Here is a 20,188-nt window from a genome sequence, read left to right as displayed (position 1 = left end):
GAAGTGAAGTGAAGTCGCTCAGTCGTGTCCGACTCTTTGCGACCCCATGGACTGTAGCCCACTAGGCTCCTTGGTCCATGGGATTTTCCAGGCATGAATACTGGAGTGGGTTGCCATTTCCTTCTCCGAGGGATCTTCCCAACCCAGGGACTGAACCCGGGTCTCCTGCATTGTAGGCAGACGCTTTACCATCTAAGCTGCCATGGAAGCCCTTAAACACTCTGCTGCTGCTGCTGCTAAGTCGCTTCAGTCGTGTCCGACTCTGTGCAACCCCATAGACGGCAGCCCACCAGGCTCCCCCGTCCCTGGGATTCTCCAGTCAAGAGCACTGGAGTGGGTTGCCATTTCCTTCTCCAATGCATGAAAGTGAAAAGTGAAAGTGAAGTCACTCAGTCATGTCCGACTCCCAGCGACCCCATGGACTGCAGCCTACAAGGCTCCTCTGTCCATGGGATTTTCCAGGCAAGACTGCTGGAGTGGGGTGCCATTGCCTTCTCCTTAAACGCTCTACTTTCCTGCCATTAAAGCACCTCTGCCAAAACAAGACTGCTATGGTCCGAATGCTTCCTCTGGAAATTTATAGGCTAACCTCCAAAGTGATGGTATTAGGAGGTGAGACTGTGGGGAGGTGATCGGGTCCTGAGTGTGGAGCCCCCATGAATGGGATTAGTGTCTTTATTAGATGACACCTCAGAGAGGTCCCTCATCCCTTCCACCATGTAAGGACACAGCCAGAAGACAGCTGTCTATGGACCAGCAAACAGGCTCTCACCAGACACTGAAGCTGCCAGCTCCTTGAAGGCTTCCCGGCCTCTGGAACTGTGAAAAGTAAAGTAAATGTCTGGTTTATAAGCTCTCTGTTCCGTGGTATTCTGTTACAGCAGCCTGAATGGACAGGGAAACGTGCTCCCCCACTCCAGCTGACAAATTTCAGGAAAGGAGAAACAGTACAGTTTCCTCAAGGGTCCCAGCCTGCTCAGCGCCTCCAAGCGGTGGTTTATCCCCAGGGAAACCTGACACAGGTGGCCCGAGATTGTCCGTCTTTGAGAATGTGTCACTCGTAGAGAGATGCATGCCAGGGGAACGGTTCACAGCACAAAAAAGGTGCTCCATTCACGAGAAGAGAAGCCCCTGCTCCCTCCTTCCCTGCATCATGAGCTTCCCTCCCTGTCCCGGCTGCAGGGGTGCGGTGGGGAAACTGCACACAGATGCCCAGCTGCTGCCCTGCTCTGGGGGGATTTCTTCACCCATAAGGTGAGGAGTCGGAGGGAGTTCTCTCCAGGGCTCAGTCAGTGTGGGGAGACTTGGAGCAAGAGAGTTAGGAAGCCAGTGGACAGAGGTCAGTGAGAAATGGAAACCATGGTTCTCAGAAGGGCCTGGACTGAAGAACTAAAGAGCCTCTCATTGAAAGTGAAAGAGGAGAGAGAAAAGACTGGCTTAAAACCCAACATTCAAAAAACTAAGATCATGGCATCCAGGCCCATCACTCATGGCAAGTAGATGGCGAAAACGTGGAATCAGTGTCAGATTTCATTTTCTTGGGCTCCAAAATCAATGCAGACAGTGATGCGGCAATGAAATTAAAAGACACTTGCTCCTTGGAAGAACAGCTATAACAAACCTAGACAGCGTGTTACAAAGCAGAGACATTACTTTACTGACAAAGGTCCATATAGTCAAAACTATGGTTTTTCCAGTAGTCATGTATAGATATGAGAGTTGGACCATAAAGAAGGCTGAGCACTGAAGAACTGATGCTTTGGAACTGTGTGCTAGAGTAGACTTTTGAGACTCCCTTGGACAGCAAAGAGATCAAACCAGTCAATCCCAAAGGAAATCAATCCTGAACACTCATTGGAAGGACTGATGCTGAAGCTGAAACTCCAATACTTTGGTCACCTGATGCAAAGAGCTGACTCATTGGAAGAGACCCTGATGCTGGGAAAAATTGAGGGCAAGTGGAGAAGGGGATGACAGAAGATGAGATGGTTGTATGGCATCACTGACTCAATGGACTTGAGTTTGAGCAAACTCAGGGACATAGTGATGGACAGAGAAGCCTGGTGTGCTGCAGTTCATGGGGTCGCAAAGAATGGGGCAACAACCCAAGAGACACTGGGATGGTTAGGGAGACGACATACCATCTCACACTTGGTCACCAGGGTGGGCTAGGGTTCAGGACCTCAAAACCTCAGCACTTGACAGCCGAAGCTGGGAGGATCCCAAGGGTGGGCACTCTGTCCGGGGCAGGAGCCTGGTGTACCATCATGGCCTGGCCTTCCTGATTCTTGCTCCTGGTTGTAGAAGCATGAATGTGGGTAGGGGTGTAGGGTGGGGAGAACATCACCTTTCTTTTTTGAAAAGGAAATCAAAGTCCTTCAACAGCTCCCCAGCCTCCACTTCTCCCCTGCAGGCTTTACCGACACTGAAGCCTACAGGATCCTTCGGGAGCGTGGTCTTGACTATGGTGGTCGCTTGCTCACCCACCTTCAGAAGCACCCCACCACCTCTGCCAGTCCTCCTGACCTGAGGCCCTGCTAGACAGACAGAGGCCCCAGTCCCATGTTCAGCAGCCTTCAGGGTCCACCAAGCTCTCTCAGGGATTTCTCCGAATTTCTCAATCGATGGCTAAGCCATCTGATGCTCAGCGAGGTCAAGCAACTTGAAACTCAAATCCAGCTCTGGCGATGCAGTTAGAGTTCATGCTCTACCTACAGAGGGGCCACAGTGCCAGAAAGGAAGCTTCAGGAAGCTGTGTCCCTCAGCTGGGGGAGAACCTGGCCCTGTGTGGTTGGGGAAAGGCAAGGAAGGAAGCAAGAGGTCGAATGGTGAACTCTGAAGGCAGACCAGTGTGGTGGGCAGAGCCTAGACCATGAAGCCGGGGATCTAGGGCTCAGCCACCTCCTGTGGGAAGTAGAGAATGAAGCTCCCTACAAGGCACAGGTTCTTGAGGGAGTGTGAACACCAGGCAGGTGCTGCCGAGCCATCCTGGAGCTGGGTGCGCAGCAGGTGTCTATTCCACACTTGCTGCCTCTGCACTGGATTCAGAGGCTCTGGGCTGGGGGTGCAGCCTTTGGCCCCTAACCCACCCACAGCCACAGCCCACAGGGAGGCTTTGCAGGCCCAGTAAACAACCCCTCACCGCCCTCGCCAAAAGGAAACATTTTTTAAAAAGCAACAGAAACCAACATCTCTGTAGGCTGCGTGTTGGTGACGGGAAAAGGAGCTTCAGAGAGGAAAGAGCTACCGGGGGCGGAGGCCAGACCGAGGCAGCAGAGAGGAGGGAAACAGAGATCTGATAAGGAGCTCTGCTCTTCAGGGCCCGGGGAGCAGGGGAGGAAGGCTCAGCCCCTCCTCAGCCCCTGCAACCGGGGAGCTGGGGGGTGGGCATCTGAGATCCCCCGAGGTAGCACTCAGCCCCACCTGCACTTGGTCCACAGGATTACAAAGCTCAAGCATCCTCCCCTGCCTTGGGGCAGGCCCTTACTCTGGAGGCAGGAACCAGCCAGATGCTCAAAGGTTGGTGGTCCCTTTGTAGGCATGCATCCCTGGCCTGGGGCCAGTCTCTTGGAGATCCAAGGGGTTCAGTGTTTTCCCGAAAGAAGGTGCTGACTGTCTATAGGACAGCATTAGGACACGGAGTCAGCCTGGCAATCAGGAGGTTTAGGGTTGTGGGCTTGCCACGGGGCCCTGAGCAAGTAGCCCTAGGCGGCATGATGGAGATGTCCCAGTTTAGCACTGAAAGTCTGCATCTCAGGGGACCCTTTGGTCCTGGGGAAAATGTTGGTCGCCTTTGCCCCTCTGGGCTGGGACTTCCTCTGCTGAGACTAGAGGACTCTCCCACCTCCCTGCATGGCCTTCCCGAAGCCTGAGGATTGGGCCTGACCTCTTGGACAAACTCACAGACTGCTTGAGAAGACGGGATATGACGCTGTCCCAGGGAACCCAGGTGGCCCCAGGATAGACAGGCGGAGGGAGCAGGTATCAGGAACCGGAGGGCAAGCACATCCGGCAGGCTTGGCATGACCTGGGCTTCATGGAAGGAACAGCTTCACCCAGGCTGAGAGGCCAGACAGTGGAGTAAGCGGTGTGCCACGCCCTGTATTGGACGCTGGTCAGATGGTCGGGCCCCAGCTGGCCCTCAAGAGCCCTGCAATTGAATTTCTAAATGTACTGCCTGCACTCTCTGAATCCCCCTTCTGCATCCACTGCCAAATGATCTGCATGAAAAAACAAACACTTAAAAAAAAAATAACAGACCACAAAGATTTGTCTTTTTTTTTTTTAAGTGAAGATGGGTTTTCCACAGAAATTAAAAGCACCCAGCGGGGCTCTAAATGCATACGCCCACTCCCCCACGCTTTCCTGACTCCCTGTGCTGCCCACCCCAGCAGAGGCAGGTCCCCCAGGAGACGCTGAAGGCCGTGCAGAGACAGCGCCCACTCACACCCCAAGGCACAGGGAGGCTCCACCTGGCCTTGTCCACCTGTCAGACCCAGTCCTTCAGAGCGTCTCACCAACAGTTTCAGGGATGGCATTAGTCCATCCTAGTTTCCTATGCCCAAGAGCCCTCATACTTTCTAGCTAGGCTGCCCTGAACAAGCCCCTTGTGGAGCTCTCTCTGAGCTTCAGTTACCTGCTGAAAGAGGGCAACAAGGCAGTGTGCGGGAGGATGGGTGTTTGGCGCACGTGCCAAGCTCAGGAGTGAGTGGGCTTCCAAGAAGCCAGTCAATGCATTTCTGACCCTCCTCTGGAAACCACAAACTCTACCCCCAAGAAGGGCAGCGAGAGGCAGGTGGGGGCGGGGGTACGCACTGTTACCTGCTGGGCTGAAAGCTAGGCCCAGTCCTATCCAGGATTCTCCACTGGGAGGAGGGGAAGGGCCGCGCAGAGCATGAGGGCTGTCCTCGTCCCTCTGGCCGCCTCGGCTGATCTGGGGCCTTGGTGGGGTCCACGGCTGAATTCACCCTTCCTCTCTCCTCAAGCACTTGCTAAGCTCTTCTGACCTCTCACCAGGTCAAGTCACATGATTCCGCACCCTGTCCCGCCCACTATGTGAGTTACATGGCCCCTGGTTCACTCTGTATTCTCAGTGACCCTAGCCCAAAGGTTTCTGTGCTCCCATTTCCTTAATCCATCAGCTGAGGCTCAGAGAGGCAGGGACTTGCCCAGTATAAAGCACAGCATCCTCAGAACCAGGGCCAACAGGGGATCCAGGCATCTGACACTGCAGGTGAAGGCCCCAAAGCAAAAGGCCTTAGCAGGAAAGGGGCCTTTGGGAGCCACCAAGAGTCCTGAGCGGAGGAGTGGTGTGATTGTGGGCTGTGGGAAGCTGGCCTGAGGGCCTTGAGCCTGGAGCCAGTGAGACCAGCAAGGAGGCTATGATAATGGTGCAGGCAACTGGGGGAGCCAAGAGGAGTGTGGGGGCAAGGGATGTGGGGAGGGCAGACCCCTGTGGCTCTCAGTCTCTGGGGCTCAGAGTTGGGAGGGGGAGGCACCAACGAGAGGGGGTGGGGAGGGGAGGGCCGCTAGAGCACGCTCATAGCACTCCAGGCACAGCGCTGGCTCCCACGCCTCCAGCTCCCCACACAGCAGGCTCAGCGGGGTCATCACCCCACTTCCCCGGTTGGGAGCAGCCGGGGCTGGGCTCCCTGAGTGCCCCTCGGCCAGTGTGGGCTGGGTCCGCTCCCCACTGCACATCAGGCTCCTATACCTACCTCTTTCTCCAGGCGGCTTCCCCATGCCAGATTGATGAACAACGTAATAAAGGGGGCAATCACATTATTCCTGAATGCATTTTAATAAAAATCAAATAAAAGCAATTATGTGAATTTTCAAGAGGATCACCTCTCCTCCTTTCCCTGAGGTAGGAAACAGAATGAATTCAGGAAATCATTAAAAATCAGAAACCCGAGCTGCGCGCCACTGCCACGCTGGCGGCTGTCACACAAAAGCAGCAGGGAAACCCAGTCCCCAGGGGCAGCGCGGATGCCTTTCTTTAGCTCTTTGAGTGGAAATTCCACCTATGGGTGAAGAAGGGTAATTAAGGGCCAGGAGAGATGCTTTGAATCCAGGCTGCCTTTGCAGCTTCAAAAGGGCAGTCTGAGGACTCCCCAAGGGACGGCTCTCCAACCTGGTAGCTCAGGACTCAGAGAGGGTCCCCAGATGAACGCACTCTCACCTCTGTAAGGGATGTGTAGCTCTCAGCCCAGCCAGGCGCCAGAAAGAAGAGGTCTCTCCAAGGGGCAACAAGTACATGTTCCCTTCTCCCCAGCATCCCCAACATGGGCTTCTGCGAGGCCCTTCCCTTCCAATTAGTCTCAAACTGATATGCTCATCTGGGGCTGCGGATGGTGAAACCAGAGGGGACAGGTGACCCACGCAAGGTCGCCCAGCTGTGAGGTGGCACCAAGACAGAACTTCGTTCTCCAGAGGCCCAGAGGCAAGTCCAAGTCCTGTGGATTAGGCAGTCTGGACACAGAGAAGCCTGGCCTTGCAGGGCTACTTCCAAGAACAAGCGCTGATCACCTGACTGCTATAACCTGGGCACTAGCCTGGGCCACAATCTCCAAATACCAAGAAATGACTGTGTTCCTCCTCTTGATACAGGTTCAGGACTTAGCTCCTGCCAGGTGAGACGGCCGGCGCACCCTGCAGCTAGAACGAGGAATCCTCAGAGTGGACAGAGCCATCAGAATCCAGAGCCAGCTCCTAACTGATTGCCAGGCTATAGGCCATCCTCATCACAGAAAAGAGGCTTTTGTCCATGCCATTTTGGCGCTGGGGAGAAGGAAGACAGGGATGTTTCCTTCCTCCGGCCCCCACATTCATGCTGCGGAACCCATGTCCCCATTAGCTGGCGCACAAGCCAGCAGTGCTCCAGAAGCGGCACCTAACCACCCCTAAGATCCTCTCCCTCAGCCACGGGGCCCTAATTCTCAGATGGAGGCAAACTGGACCCCTGGCAGCCAGAGGTCCCCTTTAGGGCAGCCTGAGTTAAAGATGAAAACACGGCCAGGAGGCAGAGGGCCAGCACTGGCTATGTATGACCTTAGGTAACTCCCATGGCCTCTCTGAGCATGCATGTGTGTGGGTGTGCATCCGTGTATTTGAGTGTGCGCACATGTATGCACGTGCATGTAACTATTGGACTGGGGACAGTGCCCAGTCCCCAGTTCAGACTCCTGGCTCTGCTCCACTTTGTTCTGACTCAGGTCAGAGTTGCCCTTGGTCCTTGCTGCTGCTAACAGTTATGGCGCCCTCCTACAGGGCACTCAGGGAAATATCGCCCAAAAAAGTGTGCTCTCCACCAGTTGGGAGTGGAGAGAAGAAGCCGAGTGATTGGGAAGATTCCAGGCGGCCCCTCCCAATCGAGGTTTCCCTTGGAAATAGGGGTTTCTGGCAAACCAGAACCCCTGTACCATCCAGCTCCCAAGACGGGGAACTGACCACAGAGCTTCCAGTCACATCCCCCCATTTCCATCGGTGCCTCTTTCTGATCTCCGATCCCCAGGGTCTGCTTAAAGGAAGTGGAGGCAGTGGCACCTGGCTTTAGGGCCAGTGCATGGGGGACAGCAGGACCAGGAGATGGTGCGACTCCTCTGTCATTCCTGTCCCTCAGGGGCCAGCTGCCCCCTACTGTGCTCTGGCCAGCCCCTCAGGTCTTGCACATAGCAGGCACTCCATAAATGTGAGAGTGTGATGCTCAGAGAAAAGATGGGCTTGTCTAGCAGGGGGAGTTGAAAGCAGGAAAAGGAAGTGACCCTGCCTGCTCCACAGACCTGTGGCCTCGAGGTCACGTGCATGCACGCGTGCGCAAGTACGTGCGTGAACTTGTGCGTTTCTGTGACCACACATGGAACTATCGGAGTGGGGACACTCAGTTATGTACCCACTGGTCTGCCCATGTGACTTGTACACACAGCAGATGGATAAACAGGTAAACAATATCCCCAAGCCTCTCCTCCCTGCCTTGCCTTCAAATCCCCCATTAAAACAGGTCTTGGAGCAAACAAGCTAAGACTTTGGCGGTCCAGGTCCACGGGGCCCAATGGGGAAATCCATCTGCTGTCATCTTCACCCAGATTCCTTCTTGGTCACTCTGGGAACATCTGCCTGGGTCTGAGACCAGCTGTGCCTGGGGTCTGGGAATGGAGGCTGCTGTTGGGAGCCACTAGAACATCTGCCTTGGGATAAGAGCTGACGGGGAGTGCCCACAGGCTCTGGCAGGGTAGAGGGCACATTCAACTCTGCTGGAGGGGGTGAAGGGATAGGGGTCACAGGGAACATCTCCCAGCAAACAGAACCTTGGAGCACGACCTAGAAGAAGCTGGGCTTCCCCAGCAGAATGGATGGATGGAGGGAACAGCTTAGGCAATGCCCTTATTCAGGCAATTCCCAGCTGCCTGGGTACCCACCCCGCTTCTGCTGGCTGTACCAGCAAGAAGTGTCCTTTTCAGAGCACTCCCAGGAGGGAGAGCAAAACAGGGTACCACACTGCAGAGAGACCCTGAGTAGGGGACTAGTGCAGGAGGCAGCTCCCATCACACCCCTAATATACGGGGTGTGAGTTGGCCCTCAGAACTCCCCCTCTTGCCCTTTAAAGAAGTCACTTCCCAGGGAACTGCAGCATATAATTCAATGTCTCAGAAGTACAGTTAGCCCAGGGATCCCTCATGTGTGCTAAAACCTCGCGTTAGAGAGAGGAAGGGAACAGTGAACGAACGTCAGGCAGCTTCTCTCTGGAAAACAAGGGACTGGGCAGGGCAGATTTTCACCGGTGTCCCTAATGCTCCAGTTCTTAAGTGCAGGGGTCATGAGCATTCATTTAATCTGCTTCATGACTTACAAATAGTCTTTTATATGTACGAAATAAAATGTAATAAAAGGTTTAATTGTGTTTATGCTCACCTTTATGAGGTTGTTCCAAGGCCAGGTTGGCTGAGATGCCTCTGCATGATTACCTGAGCCTGGCATCCTCACAGATGCCCTCTCCCCAGCTTAGGGCAGTGTAGGGGCTGGACTCTTGTCCCAGTTCCACTAAGTCCATAGAAGATTCCAGTCATTCCACGTGCAGCTCGGAAGGAAGGCGACAAATGCCCAGCCGACTACCTCTATGGGCTTCAACCTTCCCCTCTGTGAGCCTCAGGGTCCTCTCTGTACCATGAGGGAACTGCTCAGCTCAGTCCTGGGTTTGAACCCGGATGTTATCATTCAGCACAACGGCAGGCAGCAGTTTCCTTGCCTGGGAAGCGGTCCCATGACAAAGCTGCCGTGAAGAATGGGCAGAATGATGCTTGAAGACACAGTTCCTGGCATGCACTGTGCTGACCTCAGTCTCTCAGTCCTATCTGACTCTTTGCAACCCCGTGGACTGTCGCTCTCCGGGGCTCCTCTGTTCAGGGGGATTCTCCAGGCAAGAATACTGAAGTGGCTTGCCATACTCTCCTCCAAGGGATCGTCCCAACCCAGGAATCAAATCGGGGTCTGCTGCATTGCAGGCGGATTCTTTACCAGATAGTACTCCATAAAGCAAGGGTTTCTTGCTTTTGTTTTTCAATCACCAGAATAAACGAAGACCCTCTGTGGAACCAGGAGATTGGAAGACCTGCGCTCTGGGTCTGGACCCACCATTCCCTGGCCCAGAAGCCTCAGGAGGCCTTTCACCCCAGGCCTCACTCTGTTCCTGTGTAAAATGGGAACCCCAGGGCCCTTTCAGAGAGGAGAGAAAATGAGAAAGCTCTGGCAAAGGAGAGTGCATTGTGAACACCAGGGTCAGTAACCAGAGCTCTAATCCCCAAGACCCCTCCCCAAAGGAGAAACCCGTCTGCCTCGAGGGGGATATGCCCGGAGCTTCACCCAGGCAGCCCTAATCTCAGGCCAGCCCAGCGCCAGCTCCCGCTCAGAGTTAGGGGCCTGGGCTGGATCAAAGGCGGAGGGAATTAGCATCACAGAGAGCCCGGGGGAGGGGAGGCCAGGATTAATTCATTCTCCTCTTCCTACTGTTTCTCCAGCAGCCTGTGGAGTTGGGGGAAGGGTAACCATCCACCCCCAAGCCCCTACCACACCCCCAGGCCAGTTCTCACAGAAGGAGCTGAGCAGGGGCAACGATTTGGGCGGGACCTGCAGCGAAAAAGGAGATGCTCTATGCGCACGTCTGGAGTCAGTGGTTTGAACAGACAAGAATTCAGATGCCTGGGCCAGAGGGACATCCTCAGAGGTTGGACTTGGGGAAAGGGGAGTGCCATGTGAGTTCACAGACCCCACTGGGTCATTTCAGGGACATAAAAGCGTGCGCGTGCGCACGCGGGTGTGTGTGTGTGTGTGTGTGTGTGTGTGTGTGTGCGTGTGTGTGTGTGTGTGTGTGTATCTACGATGCTGAGATGGTGAGCCTCATGTGTGGATGTCCACGTGAATCTGGGTGACCAAGGCGTCAAAGGTGCGGACACATGGGCATATGCGTGGACAGAGGACCCTGAAATGAACAGAAAGGGAAAGCGAGGGGACTCGCATTGCAGTATTTCTCGCCAGGAAACAGCTAGATGGTGTCCAGTGACAATCACAGGCCCTGCCTCTAAGTTCCATGGGCTGTCTGCATTCCTCAGGCTTTACCTGTCCTACCAGGGAACTGTCATGGGACCAGCTAGGTTAACCTTTCTAAGCCTCCGTTTCCTTACTTAAAACATGGGTAATCATAGTGTGTGTGTGTGAGAATTCAATTAGTTGATAGAAGGGAAGCAGTTAAAATGGCCCTGGGCACACAGTGAATGCCCTCAAGGATGAGTCAGTACAATTAGTGCTACCTGGAGGGGGCATGGTGGGGCTGAACCAGGCTGGCCGGAGGAACAGGGTCAGCCCAGAGCCTGCCAGGAGCTGTCCTCACTGAAGCCTGGAAGGAAGGTTGCTTCTAAGCCAGCAGAGCTGGGCAGCCTCTGGCAGTGCTGGGAAAATGGAGCATGCGGTATTGGAGGAATCACGAGGCACAGCCTCGGCCAACTTGGCAGGCTTGGCTCTCACTGGCCATTCGCACAGAGCTCCTCCTGCCCCCTCCCCTTCTAACTTCTCATCTTCCCCACTCTTGTACCTCCCACCCACATTCTGCCCCAGGAGTGTGAAGCACGTCCCTCCCACCAGCCCTGTTTCATCCTTCAACTGGCTCAAAAGGTCCATTCTTCATGCCCATTTTGCAGGTGGTAAAACTGAGCCTCAGAGAAATGGATGGACGGGAGCAGGAAGCAGAGCTGGACTCAGGAGTCTCTGAGTAGATTACAGAGAAATAAAATGTCAGCCTGGCCCCTAGAGCAGCCCAGTCGGCTCTCAGCTCTTCAGGGTCTGTGCTGGCGAAAGTCCCTAAAACAATTGCCTCGACTGTTCCTGAACACAGACTGGGCAAAGACACCCCCTTCCATGACATCCACCTTGTCTTCTCCATCCCATCCTCAAGAATGAGGGGAAATGTCTAGCCTGACACCTAAACCAATCCTCCTGCGCCTCTCCCACCTCTGCACTTATGCTCCTGCTGGTCGGTCTTGTCCATCCTGGCCAAGTCTTCTTCATCCGTCAAGGCCCAAGGCAAATGCCACCTCTTCCGTGAAGCCTTTTCTGATTGCCTTGTCCATTAGTGGCCTCTTGGTCCTCTTCCCCCCAGGGACCTAGAGACATTCCTCTCAGCAGCACTAACCACTTACCTGTTGGGAGGTCCTAGAGGGCAGACCAGGAGCATCTCTATACACACCCACTCCCACCCCACAGGTCAGGACAAAGATGTCCACAGGCTGTGGTGGACTGTGGGTTCACACCCTCCCACATCACTCTAGAAGCCCCTTTGGGCCCTTGGACTGTGAACATGTGATGCAGCATTAACAGCTAAGGCTGTGGGGCAGATTTTCCTGGATTCAAATCTCATCTTTCCCACTTACTAGCTGTGTGACTTTGGGCTCTTATCTGGCCTCTCTGAGCCTCAGATCTATTAACAGGAATAATAATAGTTATAGTTCCAAAGCCACTAAGTTGTTGCCATTGTTGTTATTATACTGTTATTGTTGTAACCAGGATAATACAAAGAGACACTGGACACAACCTTTGTCCCAAAGAGGATGACAGTCCAGACAGAAACAGGAAAGGAGGTTTACATTTCTAAGCTCATTTAATGGTCAAACCACCTTAGTAGTTATCATCAGCCCCACTTTACAGATAAGGAAACTGAGGCTCCAAGAGGTGGGTATAAGCTCCCAAAGGCTCACAGCCCTAAGCGGCAGGGCTAGGATTCAGGGCCAGGTTGTAAGGCTCCAAAGTCCAAGCTCTTTCAACAAGCCTGCGCTGCCTCTCAGTCTGGCAGCGAGATAAGCCGTGTACACAAATAGCTGTAATCCAAGGTAGAAAGTGATAAGTGCCAAACAGGGGCTGATAAAGGCTCTGGGAGGGTGGGGTCTGGGAGGGAAGGGAAGGGGTGGAGGTCAGGGCAGGCTTCTGAGAGTGGGTGGCATCTGAGTGTAGCCTCCAAGGTGGACAGGCTGAGCAGCAGGACTTTCCAAGGGGTGGGCAGTGTGAGCAGACATGGGTCCCTGGGCACCTGTCACTGAGGAAGGGAAAGTGGGGAGGAAGGAAGGGAAAGTGGGGATGGAAGAAGGGAAAGGTGGAGGGGAGACAGAAGGGAGGAACAGGGGATGGGAGGAGGGAAGAAGGCTGAGAGGGAGGGTGGATATACCCTGACCCCATCTGGCCCAGGAACTACCCCTCTCACTGGGAGACAGGGTCAATTCCCCCAATTCTCTAAAGGGCTTCAGGGAACCAAAGGACCCCTTGTTCTGTGACACTCCAGAGAAGTAGCTCAGCATTTCCAGGCTGGAGTTCCTGACAATTAGATGTTTTGCTCAATAACAGGAAGAACTTCCGGCAAGTAAAGCTGGACAGGGCTTCTCTGTGGGGCGGGGCAGTGGTGTGTTGGAGCCGGTTCTGACTGGCTCACAGGAGCCGATTGTTAAAATTTTCAGGAACTGCCTGACCTGGTTGATATTAAGGCAGCTTAAAATTGTCCATGGTGGGAGTATTTTATACCCTGAGAAATCGGCAAATACTACAAATCCGGTTTTCCCTACCTTGGAGAGCCAGCTGTTTAACATTTACCAGCGCACCATGGGGCATTGTCTGCTATGTAAGGGAGCAAGCTCCCTGTTTCCAGAAGGATGCAAACAGAGACAGTTACTGCCTAGGGAGAAATGAGACCAAGGGGTTCATCCTTAGTGAGGAGACTTCGATTGGATGATATCAAAAGACCTTTTTTTTGGCTCCAGAGCCTATGAAAAGTCAGGTTTAAGAAAAAAAAAACTTAATCAGGGTAATTATTCATGCCAGGAAATTATTAACCACTTGACTCAGAGGCTGGGAGTAGGGCATGAGGAGCCACAAGCTTGCAGATTTCACAGACGGAAAGGCCTGTCCAGCATCACTCGGGGAGTCAGCGGCAACACTGGGGCCAGAAGCCACTCTACATCCTCCCGGCCAGAGCTCCTTTCAGGGCACATGGGCTGGGCCAGTGGTGGCACATGGGCACATGGGCTGGGCCAGCGGGCAAGGGAGACAGGCACAGCTTCTTGCACAGTTTGTCTGGGGTCTTTCTCCTCCACCAAAATGCAAGCTCTGTGATAGCACAGATCACACCTATCTTGCCACTGTTGGATTTCCAGTGCCTAGTTTTGTGCCAGGCACTTGGCAGGTATTCAATAAATATTTGTTAAAAGCATCAGTATGTCTGAGATTCTTTCTCCTGGCAGCATTTAGAGAGCTGGGAATACGATCGTCTGAGGCCATTACCACTCGGGTCCCCACTCTTGTTTAGTGACACGGAACCAAAGGAAGGGTCTGCCCCTTCCTGTATGACCTTGACCAAACCACCAGGCCTCCTGAAGCCTCGGTTTGTTCCTCTGCTGGGTGGGTTGCACAACCTCTGCTGCTGAGGCTGCTGTGGCATTCAGGTAAGAAAGAAAATGCTCTTTACAGACTGTCAAGCCCCATACCCACTCAAGGCGGTTGGGAGAGCGGGAAGCTAGCTTTGCTAGCCGGGTCAAGCCCAGGGGCACTGGGACAGTGGACACTGGGTAGTGGCCAGGCTGTCACTCTCTCACAGGTGGCATCTGGGGAAACCTGCGCCAGACCAGCTCATGGTAGGGGTGGGGTGTGAGGTTACAAAGCAGAGCTCAAAGTTCTAAAGGGGCAAGTGAGGGTGGATGGAATGAAGATTAAGGGGGAATTTGGAGAAGGCTTTTTCTCCTAAGACCTAACTAGTCTCTTGAGCAGAGGGAGCAGGATAATCAGTGAGTTTAAAGCACGTGTATCTCTGCAGCACCGTTTTGTCGTCCGGACCCCAGGCCTTCCTGACTGCCTCAGTCATTGGGTGAGCTGAGGGTTGGTACCTGACAAATCAGGTCGAGGGTGGGATGGAAACCCCTGGTATGTTCTGAAATCAAACCAGTGTTCCAAATGATTCCATGGAGGAAAGATTTCTGTGATTCTCCCATACAGGCATCCGCAGGCCCCTCCTGGTAGTGTGGGGGGCTGGGCTGGCAGGGAGGGGGGCCCGGCTCACCCCAAGCTGTGTGGGGCAGGGGGGCAGTTGGCGGGGGTGAGGAAAGCAGGCAGGAGGTGGCAGTGCCCCTACAGCCCTCCCAAGTGGCATCGGATTTTCACAAAGAGCATGAGGGCAGTGGGAGGCTCAGTGCTGGAGCCAGGGAGGCAGGTGGAGAGGGTGCCCGCAGAGCGTGAGCCTGGGCCCCCGGTGGGAAGCCGAAGAGAAAGGCCCTGTGTCAGCAGCCTGGCCCCTGGGCGGCAGGCTCGCTCTCGGCTCCATTCTGTTCGGCGGGATTCTAGTTGGCACCAGCTGCAGTCAGGAACAATGCCTGGATTTCTTTCTTTCTTTCTTCCTTTTTATAAAAAAAATTTAATAGAGGGGAGAGAAGGACCAGAGCCACTCACTGAACAGCTCAGCATCGTGGAGGCGTCTGGGACCATGTGTCCTTGAAAAAGCACAGACACAGGGACCTTACAGCTGGCTGCAAGGTGCAAGAAGGCACGTCAGGCTGGCAGCCCAGGGTCTCAACCCGGCTGCTGCCTCAAACTTGCCGTGTGACCTTGGGCAGGTCCACGCTTCACTCTGGTCCATGGTCTCCCCAAGACCTCCAATAAAGCCTGCTTACCAGGCCTCACCTGGTGCCCATTAGTCTCTTTCTCTCAAACTATGAGAGAGGCATTTGGTATAGGCAGTCTCCTCCTTATAGCCTGTGAGCTCCCAGAGGGCTGGGTCCAGTTCATCCTTGTGTGCCCCCTGCATCTCCTGAGACACTTGATCGCCTATCAGTCTTCAGCAGCAAATTGGGTGCTAGGATAAACCAGTGAGTCATCCTACGGCCTGCAGTCCCCAGGGAGGGGACATGGGTTCCCACCAGATAACCTCCCTGACTAGTGAAGTGTCACACCAGGCAAATGAAACGCTGTGCCTGTCTCCTCGTCTGTAGAATGGAAACATGAATACTAATAATCAGTTCACGTGAGGACTAGAGGAGTTCATACACAGTGCCTGACACCTAGTAACAACTTGCCAAGTCATTTCTATAATGATGACAATGCTATGGGCACAGAAGCATACAGGGGTAAGACCAGCTACATAGCAGATCTGCCAGAGTTATCTGAAGAAGCTTCCCTGCAGGTGGCTATAGATGTAGCCTGAAAGGCTGGGAGGGGTGTGTCCCAGGAGGCAGGCAGAGCAGGAGAAGGAGAGTATGCGTATAATACAGACAATTCTGGGAGCCACCCAGCATGGCTATAAGACAGGGTCAGAGCAAGGGGTATGAGAGGCCAGGCAACTTGCTAGCCAGGTGAGCAGGGCAGATGTTGAGGCTCTGAGATCTTTTCCCACCCCCTCCAGTGCCAGAAAGGAGGCCCCCTCAGGGTACTGGAGCTGTCAGGAAGGAGGTAGGAGGTTTGACCTTCCCCTGGTCGCTTGTCCCAGAGTTCCCACACAGTGCAGGATGCATGAGCTCCTCCATCACCCACTCTGGGAGCACCAGAACAAGTGAAGAATTAGGAGACCCGGTTCCTGTCCCAGCTCTGACACTTTCCAGCCGTGTGGCTATGGGAAAACCACTGCCTCCATCTGAGGCTCAGTTTAGTCACCCATAGAAGGGCCGCTGCAAGGCTGAGAGGTAACCCGTGAAAAGAGGCGTGAAGGCTGTTACCTATTCACAGTCCTGGACAGCTCCCTCCACATACAGAAATTTTCCTGTCCCCACCGGGCCAAAAGGGGGCTACTGAGCACACTCCCCATGGCAGCCACCCGCTCCCCACCCCAAACCCTAAAGTGGAAGGCTCAGACCTACAGAGTTGCAGGATGCTCCAAGGCAAAAGTACCACTGAACGTTCCCCGTGTGCCACGCAGATGGGGAAACAGAGGCATGGAGTCTGTGACGTGCTCAAGCCACCAACTAAGTTGGGCAGCAGGTTGGGTGCATGGGTTGGGCTGGGCTGGATGTCCCAGCTCCTGAGGGAGGCTCAGCTTATTCGCTGAGGCCCCCGATGGGAAGAAGTGGATGGTGGAGGAACTGGAACCACGGGGCAGAATGCCGTGACGGCAACTGAGAAGGATAACAAGCCTTGCGGAAGGGTCTGGAGGCTGGGAAGGCAGGGCCTCAGAGAATGGAGCGGGCATCTGATTGGAAAACAGAAAGGAGGCAGGCCAGAGGAGCCTTCTGTGCATGTCTGCGCTCTGCCAGACCTGACCGCCACCCACCCTTAGAGGCACAGAGCTGGGCAGGGTCCAGATGCCTCCTGGATCCAACCAAGGTGTGAAGACCAAAGGTCCTCCCCAGTACTCCACCACCCCTACAGGGCCCCACAACGGCCTGGTAAACAAGTCTTTACCTCGAAGCACCCGGCAGGTCAACCTGTCTGCACCAGAGCCTGGGGCTGATGAGGAGATGAAGACAAGTCTCCATTCTCAACCCAGAGGCCCAGCCCAGCCCTCACCCACTGAGTAGCTATGAGGTCCTGAGCGGGTCACTTAAATCTCTCTGAGTCTCTTTCTTCAGAGGCAAATTACACCTTCTGGCTTGTGGAGAGGATGTAACGAGAGACTATTTCCCAAGTGTTCCGTGTACAGCAAGCACTCAATAACTGTGACTTTCCTCCAGCGCCTTCAGCCCTCTGGCTCCCTTCTAGATGGGGATGTGAGGAGTGGAGACAGAGGAGGCAATCCTGGATAGGCAGGAATTCATCCCCACTGGTGCCAGGCCCCTGCCCACCCCCAGCCCATGGAGGGCCCCCTGTTCGAGGGCACCATAGTCAGGACACCCTACATAAGCCCTAAGCCACTGCCTTCCTCTGGGCCCCGGGCTCCCCTTACCCAGGCCTAAGCAATGACCTTCTTTTCCTGCTGGGGGATCCCTGGAGGGTGGAGGGTGAGGAAATTAATAGCACTGAAGTCTGTTCTGAAGGTGGGTGTGGGCTGGGCCCCACACTGGCGCCCATAGGCCAGCCTCCTGCAGCCTGCGGGGTCCTGCTGGCCACTGAAACTGCCTGTGAAGCCAGGTGATTTATGGGCCTGCATGGGCTGAGTGGAATCCATCTTCCAGCTCCCAGTGGCTGGGAAGTGAAAGTACCATCTTCTCTGCTCACCCCAGGCCTCCAGGCCCACAGAGGCCAAGGCCATGAAGGTGGGGGTTCAGAACACACAGTCTCCAAAGAGGCCTGATTACCATCATGAAACCCTGCTCTTGGTTTACAGAGGCCCAGAGAGGGCTAGATACTTGTCCCAGGGTCACACAGAGAGACTAGGGAGGAGGATGTAGAGCTGGGGCTGAGGGACCAGCAGGAAACTTTGTTAATGAGGACCTGAGTTCAGCTCATGTTGCCTTTGGACAAGCCCCTCACAGTGCAGTTTAACAGCACCTAACTTAAGGCAATGTGAGAATTCAACGAACTCATGCCTCAGAGGCCCTCAGCATGCTACCCAGCACACAGTAGACACATACTAAGTCACAGCATCTTCCAAGGGCCCATATGGATCCAACATACCTTATTATTTCTCAAAATTGGAATAGGGACAGCAAGTGTCTGAGTCTCAAGAACTGGAGCCCAGGGTCCTCAAGAGGCTAGGGTAGACTCAAGGCTGAGGTGAGATTTCTTAGAGTTGCTGCCATCAAATGCCATGCTTGGCCAGCGGAGAAGAGCTGAGATTACCCCTGGCTCCATGCTATAGAGAGCTGGGCCCGCTTTGTGTGCTGGGCTTGGCTCCTCTGTCCTCTTCAGTCACTCCCTAGTTTCCAGATGCAAAAGGAACTGGCAAGGGAGGTGGAAGGGGGAGTTCTGGATAGGGCTTTTGAACATGAATGGTCACCCCTCAGGTCACCTGCATCCCCCACTTTTTAGAAGTAGCTATACTTTGTCACTCGCTAAGAGATTTGGACAAAATATTTAGAGAACTGACTGAATAACCTGACCGAGGTGGTCATCAAAGCAATAGGAACTGGCCTAGTTCTTAGCTGGGGCTTGATTCTTGCCCTTCAGGTTCTTAAACACCCAGAAACTCTGTCTTAAGGTTTTGGACCTGGGGTAGGGATGGCTTTCTGACTGCTGCAATGCTATGGATTTTGGGGGGCAGGGTGGAGGGGTGATGGAAGGAAGGCAGCTGTTGCTGCAGCCACCTTTCATCAAGTGAATCACCTTTTCAGCACCTTTCAGCACTGGGTCAGGCCTTCAAGGGTTTCTCAGCTTACTCCCATTTCCCAACTTGAGGAACCCAGGCCACCTTAATGAGGAGGGGCTGGGGTGCCCTCCCACAGGAATGTGCTGGGACAGTCCTCGCTGGTGTCCCTAGAGGTCTCAAAGGTTTTCAGACCATCCCCCATCCCCAGAGCTGCTCAGCTGACACCTGTGTGAGAGCAGAAGCAAAGTAGCTGCCTGATAACAGCCCATGTGACAAGTGGAAAGGCTAAGGCCCAGAAAGGGGTACCTAATGGCTCCTACAGGGAGGCAGAATTTCCCATGGGAAGATCAAGCAGGCTCCTGGCATTCTCCCTTCTCCTCCCACCCCCAGCCCTGTGGACCTGAGCTGCAGTCCTCTGAGCTCTCAGGAATCCAGGCTGAGTTTGCTGGCTGTCAGAATAGCGTAGCCTTGAGAATGAATTCAGGGCTGGCAAATTCATTTTGCCTCTTCTCCCTCCGGTGGTGGAAGGAATGATCTCGCCGGCCCTGAAGGAGTTCAAGCCGAGGTCAGAGAAGCCCTCTGAAGGATGTTCTAAAAAGAGGGTTGAGGGGGATGGTACTCCGGCCTGCTCCCTCGTTGGCCCAGGGTCCGCGCTGATCCCTGCTCAGGAGGCCTGGGGCCATCCTCGAATCTGCGTGGCACGTCCGCTCTCCCAAGCGGGCCTCGTCAATCAGGCAACGGCCCCAGCCGGGCCAGTACGTCTTCCGCTAGTCTCAGGCCCCCGGGGAGACCCCCGCCTCTGCTCTCTCCGGGTGCCCGCCTCCCCCCCCACCCCGCCCCCAGCGGCGGTGTCATTGTTCTCTGACGTCACGCAGAGGCCCCGCCCCTCGACCCCCATCCCGGCTCCCGGGCTCCGGCTCCTGGCGCCCGAGACCCAGCAGCCTCTAAAGCCCCGGCCGAGCAAGGCTCCCCCCGCGGCCCGGCCGGGGCTGCGCCCCCTTGCGCTCTCCCCAACTTGCCTTTGTTATTCCAGCTCCCTTCCTCGCCTCGCCTCCAACACCGCGGCGGATTGGAAAACGCGGAGCGCGGAACCGCCACTACACCTGGAATCCGAAGCCGGCGCCGGGCCGAAGCCTCCCCAGCTGGCGAGGGGAGGGGAGTGCGCGCGTGCGCGCGTGTTTGTGTCCAACCCGGGCTGCGCGGGCGCTGATTATGATTTGGGACTGAGGGTACCGCAGATCATGAGTAGGGGGGCTGAGGGGAAGGGTTATGGAAGAGGACGTGGAAGGATGTGTTTGCATGTGTACCTGAATGTGAGGATTTAGTGCACAGGGGATGTTTTGTTTTTTGAGTGTATGTGGGTTTGTACAGTGGTGTGTGCGCGCTTGCCATGTACACTGGCATATTTGTGAGCGCAAATGTACGTGTGTGTGGGTGCGTGTGCGTGTGGAAGCGTGTTAGTAATACTCAGTGTGGGTGCAAACGTGTGCCGTT

Source organism: Capra hircus, chromosome 28 (assembly GCF_001704415.2).
Source record: "Capra hircus breed San Clemente chromosome 28, ASM170441v1, whole genome shotgun sequence".
In the NCBI taxonomy this organism is placed as follows: domain Eukaryota; kingdom Metazoa; phylum Chordata; class Mammalia; order Artiodactyla; family Bovidae; genus Capra; species Capra hircus.
This window is presented reverse-complemented; position numbering follows the sequence as displayed.